We start from the raw sequence: 6,855 nt of genomic DNA, 5'->3' as shown, positions 1-6,855 counted from the left end.
GAAACGCTCATTGCTTTTTCTTTCCCAGATTCCAGCTTGAACTGAGTCTAGGAGTTTGCAAACAATCTTCCTCTGCCAATCTAAATCTCATGAATCCAAAGAAGTCTTCTTGGAGGAGAACATCAAACATCTGAGTTTTGGGGGATCCTCAAGAGTATAAACTCATGAAATACTTGTGGAATTAACAGTGTAGAATCTAGGGGCTGCCACGATGCAGAAATATGAAAAACTGCAGAAGACTAGGGAAGTGACCTTGAACAGTATTCAAGGCTAAATACTGGGAGACTCATGAGACTGTGGCTCTGAAACCAGTGAGGCTGTATGACGATAATGGGTGAGGGCCAAATTCTGCCCTTCAGGAGATCTAGGTGCTCAAAGAGTGGAAGCATGAGAACATTGTCAGGCTCCATGATGTCCTGCATAGTGACAATAAGCTGGCTTTGGTTTTTAAGCTCTGTGAGCAGAACTTGATGAAGTATTTTGACAGCTGCAATGGTGACCTAGACCTTGAAATTGTAAAGCTGCTAAAAGGCCTGTCACAGCTGCATTATGCTGCACAGGAACCTGAAGCCGCAGATCCCGCTCATAAACAGGAACGGAGAGCTGAAGTTGGTTGATTTTGGATTGGTTCGAGACTTTAGGATCCCTGTTCACTGTAAATCAGCTGAGGTCTTCAGTCTGTACTATCGGCACTATCCACCAGATGTCCTCTTTGGGGCTAAGCTGTACTCTACATCCATCGACTTGTGGTCAACTGGCTGCATCTTTGCAGAGATAGCCAATGCTGGGTGGTCCCTCTTCCCTGGCAATGACATAGATGACCAACTGAAGAAGATCTCTCGGCTGCTAGGCGCTCCCTCTGAGGAGCAGTGGCCCACCTTGATCAAGCTGCCAGACTATAAGCCCAACTCAATGTACCTGGCCACCACATCCCTGGTGAACATCATGCCAAAGCTTAATGCCACAGGAAGGAGACTGCTGCAGAACCTCCTCAAGTATAACCCTGTCCAGCAAATCTCAGTAGAAGAAGCCCTGCAGCATCCCTACTTCTCTGACTTCGGTCCACCCTAGGCTCCAAGACTCCTGGTGCCAGATTGGGGCCTGGCCTATTTAAGCCCCTCCAGGGAGAAGGAGTCAAGGGTTCATGATGTGCTAGGGCTCAAGCTGTGCTGGACCCAGCGAGGGTGGAGGCACCCTGCCTGGATTTTTCATTCTCTTCATGGACTTTTATTTAATTTCATAAATTTGCTCCTTTGTCACACACACACAAAAACTTATGGAATCTGTGAATGATATGTCCAAAAGGTGACCCAAATTTGCCCTTCTCAGACAACAATGAAAGCCATAACATCAATAACATTTTGTAAATAGGATTTTGGTAAGGAGAACTTGTGAGCTGCTGCCATGATTTCAAAAATTGTACAAGAGATTGTGTTGTTCCCAGGACTGGGCCACAAGGACAATCTGCACTGGTCCTCTGGGGCTGCTATAACAGACACGCCACAAATGATGGCTTAACAAACAGGAATTCACTCTCTTACAGTTTAGGAAGCTAGAATTCAAAATTCAGAGTGTGCGTTCTAGGGTCTGGGTAAAGAAAGACCCTTCAACCCTGGGCTTCAGCTCTGCCTCTTATTCCAGGCCCACTGGAGCTAGAGGCATCTCCTAACTCAGGCAGCTGCTGGCTGCAGAGGTTGATAAACCCAAAGTTGGCAGATAAAATGGCACACAACCAAGATCAGCAGGCAACAGAAGAGGCCAGTAGTTCAAGTGCAGGAACAATTCCCACATTGACAGCAAACACGGCAGGATATGAAGATTCGACCAGATGCAAGATTCAAATGCGCCAAATGCTAGAGACTTTTCTCAAAGCTTCTCCTTATATACTGGAAGCAGGCCACACTCTGAAGGCAACTATTTAGCTGCTCATAGCAGATTCCACCATGGAGGTGATTACAATCTCATCATGGGGAACAACTACATCTAGCTACTGAGCAGTTAAAACCATAGTCCAGCCAAGCTGACACACAACCTTAACAATCACACTAGCTAAAACCATTGGTGAAAGAATATTTGTATTTTAAGCTGAAATTATAATGACTCATTTTAGAAAATTAAACTATGTAATAAATATATTAGTTAATGATGATATTTATATTGACAATTAATAAACACAAAGACCAATTTTTTAATAAATAAAATATTATCAGTAACATCTTTGCAAAGGGGAAGACGATACCATAAGAAGATCATGTGGTAAAAAGGAAAGCAGTGATTGTTGAAGCCCATTTTTAAAACATGCATCAAAAATCAGATTTATTTCATAGTATGCCCCAATTTAACAGAATTCATTAGAATATTTCAGCAAACCATTGGAAAATACATGTTTTTTGGGGAAAACTATTTTGCAGAGGATTCAATGCTATTTCAAAAATGTCTTAAAAAAGGCCATTCAATGTTTATCTGCAAATTATAATGCTTATAATGCCTTAGGGTAATATTTGCATCCACAATGCTCTGTTTGTTTCTCTAAACAAATTCAACAGGCAGAGGGGGGTTTAAAAAAAAATGAAGAAGAAGAAGCCAATGCTGCTTCTTGTTCATTAGCATGACTAAATTTATAGATATTTGATTTTATCCTAGCAATTAAAATATGAATCAGGCACATTGTCGCCATGAGCTTCTCCATGGGGCACATATCCCTTATTCCCTGCTTCATGAAGAGCCATTTGCTATACCATCTCCTTCAGCTAAAAATTCCTTTTGCATTTATTCAGGCATTAAATGAATCAAAGTACCTGACACATGGCAATAAAATACCTTGTCTACTGTCAGTTCCAACTTGTTGAACAACTATGTCCGATGGAAGAAAATACCTCCATATAGAGGGTTAGTTCCTAGAACAGAAAAGTAGGCACTCAATGCAATCTTATCTATTTTATTTCTCTAGTCTTTTCCAATACATCTGAGTTCAACAGTCTAATATGCTTTTTAATAACAGACTTGATTGCACCTCACTAAGGTTGTCAAATGTTTATACTGCTATTATGACTCAGCATCAGTTGCTTTAATTTCCTTTCTGGGAAAGAGGATAGTCCAGTTCCTGAAATTTGGCCTATAGTGAGCCACAGTTTTAATCCTCAGAGGATATGGAAATTATCATCTGATATTGTCATCTGAATTAAGGCACTCTGGTGGTGCAGCAGTCAACCATTCAGCTGATATTCAAGAGGTTGGTGGTATGAACCCACCTAGTAACTCCACATGAGAAAGATCTGGTCATATGTTCCTGTAAAGATCATAGCCAATGCCATTAATGGACATTTTGATCGAAGATTCTGTAGAAGAATCCTGAACAAAAGGGGGAAAAGAGAGATCAGAATTTCAAATTCTCATGAACTTCAGGTTTTCCGGAGCTATGGAAGCTGGACTGAGTCCCTAAAACTATTCCCTTGAGATACTCTTTAAACTTTCAGTCAAACAATCCCCTGAAGTCTTCTTAAAACCAAACAGTAATCTACCTTAACAAGTAAAGAATGTCTTCCTTGAGCATTGTGCTTTTTCAAGCTATATTTATATGTTATTAAGCTGATAACAGCAATTTGAAAGATCAGATTGGAACATTAGGAGGCAGTGAGTTTATGTTAATGGGGAGGAACAACTCAGAAAAGGAAGATGAGAATGGCTGTACAACTTCAAGGATATAGTCACTGTCACTGAATTATACTTGTAGACATTGTTGAGTGGGTGAATGTTTTGTGATGTATGTTCTCAACAACAGCAAAATAAATAAGATTATAGCCAGCAAAACCCTTTGGGGAAGTTCTACTCTGTCACATGGTGTCACTATGAGTTAGAAGCAACTCAATGGCACCAAATTACAACAAAAACATTGCCATCTGCATGACTGCTATATTGGTCACAATGATACTCAATAAGATGTAGAACAACTAATGGTTTTATATCTCTACATTATTCATCCATTCAATAGCCATTTGCTGATTATAATGAGTATTAAAATTAATATTGAATAAAATTTTGTCCTTATACTTACGGAGCTTACATTTCTATAGGGAAGATAGACATATAAATCACTGACAACAAAATACTGAATAAAATGTTTGAAACCCACCAAGCCCACTGCCATCAAGTCTACTCTGACTCACAGTGACCCTATCGGACAGAAGGGAACTGCCCCACAAGGTTTCCAAGTCTGTGTATCTTTACAAGAGCAGACTGCCACATCTTTCTTCCATGGAGCGGTTGGTGGGTTCAAACTGCCAGTTTTTTTGGTTATCAGTTGAGTGCTTTAACCACTGTGCCACCAAGGGTCCTAATATTTTAATAGGTATAACATTACTATGGTAGTTGAATGATAATGGGGAAAAACATGCACAATTTTAGTTTTGGTTCTTCCCAGAGCAAACACCAAGGTAAAGTCTTGGGTCTTGAGTCCAGGTAATTGAGTTGGGAGGTAAGTACAGGAAGTAAAAGTGAGGGAGTAGGAGAAAAGAGGAAAAAAAAGGAAGAAAGATCATAAAAGGTATGTCAGTAACTGCTGTGGGCAATAGGTCCAAACACACTGAAGACTCTGAGAATGTGTGAGCCCGTTCTGAAACATAGCACCAGAGGCATGGAGACTGAGTTTTTTATGAACCAACTGTGTTGGATGCTAACCCAAATGTCAGTGGTTCATACCCACCACCAGCATCTCTGCAGGAGAAAAGATGAGTTGACCTGCTTCTGTAAAGTATACAGTCTAGGAAACCACATGGATCAGTTCTACTGTGTCAGACAGCATCGTTATGGGTCTGAACCGACTCAATGGCAAACAACAACCACACCCAGTTCTCTAATGTTTAAGAGACTTCCTTTAGTGTTAATTGCCCACATTGCAAAATAGAGAACTGCCTTCAGTTTTATAAAGTCCCATGGGCCCTGGAAGAAACCCTTAGAATGAGAAGCTGAGAGATGCAGGCACTTCAAGTAGAAAACTGTCAGCATGCTGAAAAATATCTTATCCCATTTACAGATATTACAGATAAACTCAGAAGTGGGCCAGGGGGTATTAGATACAACATCAATAGCACTTTCCACTCCATCTTCCCAGTTTATTTAATATCCATGGCAATTCCAAGAGACTAGTATTAATCTCCCTATTTTGCAGAAGAGAAAATTTAATTTTTTCTTAGTGAAGTCACACACCTACTCATACTGTCAGAATCATACATCAGTTAACCATGGTAACACTGAAAATCTTGAACTATTATCTCTTATGGAAACTTTCTTCTCTGTGAGGATCATAGAAAAAGACCCTACTAATCATACATCTTTTATTGATGGATATGTGACCCTATTATTTTTTTCCCTAATTTCCTCCAACACCGATGATGAATTTGGAGGAGTATATCGAGTGCACCTTAATATAGCTTGTGGCTAAATGCTGAAGAATATCACAGGACGCCTCAGCTCTCTTATTCCTAGGAAGCTCTTTGTCAAAACTATTCAAAGAGGTAGAATGGTTCACTTACACATGAGGCTTTCCTTGTTTGTGGAATCAGTTTAGGTATCTAGTAGCAGATTCTAAGATGTGCTGACCTGGCTCTGATTCACCTTGGCATAAAACAGGAAGCCTGAGGCTATGCCTAGCCTCTTGTTGTTGTTGTTGTTATTTGCCATCGAATGGGCCCCGACTCATAGCGACCCCTCCTCTTAGCCCTTCCATTTTATTCCTCAACTCTTGAGCCCTTATGACCTGTTGCATGAGATTAGCGATCTGGACCTCTCAGCATACTGGAATTGCCCTCAATCATCCTTGCTGGTTGATCTTGTTACACAGGATTTGGCATAACATTTAGCAGATAGTTCATTGAATGGATGAATAAAATTGCAATGTTTCCATCTGCTCTGCCCAGACTATGAATTTCTTGCCACTGGAACAACATGTGAATGCAATAGCATATTCTGCGCTTTGTCCCATTCTCCTGATATAAAGTAAGGCTGAACTAAGAGGCTACAGCCAAACCTTGCTTGTCTGTATGAAATCAATTTCAAATGGATATTACTCCTCAAGGCATATTCATGGACAAGCAAGTAATTTAACTTGACAGGAATATAAATTGTGTGAAAGGAAATAGATAGAAGTTAGAAAAGACAGACTATGAAGTCCCCAAGAAGAATGATATTTATTTGGTTAGTAATGAGGAACTAGTGAAGATTTTAACATATAGGACAGAATTTCAAACAGGCTGATCCATGAACTTTTTACTGCTTTTGACTTCAAAAAACATGTTCTGGATTTTAGCCCAAGTCTCTCCTAAAACCCTGTTAGAGATAGTTATGAGATTAGGAAATCTCATTTTACTATGGAATCTGGGATTCTAAATATTTTCCTTTAGCCTAAATGAATCCCACTGAAAGCAGTAGATATCTGTGAAATGCTTACACAAATGTGGTTAATATAGCCTATCATTAATTTGTCAGGTCTAATTAATGGTATCAGTTACCAGTTGCAGAGGGAGACCATTACACTTCCTAGGAGTATTTAAAAAAAAGCAGTCAAGGATGCTGCTGAAACCTATACTCTCCCTGGATCACTGGAAGTAATGGGGTGAAAAACAGTAAGCCAAAGAGATAGGCTATTTACCAGAGATTGAGAGTATGTACAGTGCTGTATTGCCATTCTGGGTAAGCCTGAACACCTACGGCAGTAGGAAGGAAAGAAGAAATTCAGCTGCAGACTTCCGGGCTAGGCTAAATTGAACTGGCAACCACACAAGGCATCAAGAGATACTGTCTTTGGCTTTTCCCTGCCCCCTAGTTCTTGCACTGGGTTGCTAATTAGTTGAACTGTTA

General features: G+C 40.1%; 1 pseudogene; it reads left to right on the top strand.

Annotated features, from left to right (window-relative positions):
* Nucleotides 1–211: 211 nt before the first annotated feature.
* On the top strand, nucleotides 212–1,071 carry LOC103202769 (annotated as a pseudogene).
* The last annotated feature ends 5,784 nt before the right edge of the window (nucleotides 1,072–6,855 follow it).

This window comes from Orycteropus afer, unplaced genomic scaffold, assembly GCF_000298275.1.
Source record: "Orycteropus afer afer isolate SDZICR_OR568_19922 unplaced genomic scaffold, OryAfe1.0 scaffold00009, whole genome shotgun sequence".
NCBI lineage: Eukaryota > Metazoa > Chordata > Mammalia > Tubulidentata > Orycteropodidae > Orycteropus > Orycteropus afer.
The sequence above is the reverse complement of the archived record's forward strand: the minus strand, read 5'-3'. Positions and strand labels throughout refer to the sequence as shown.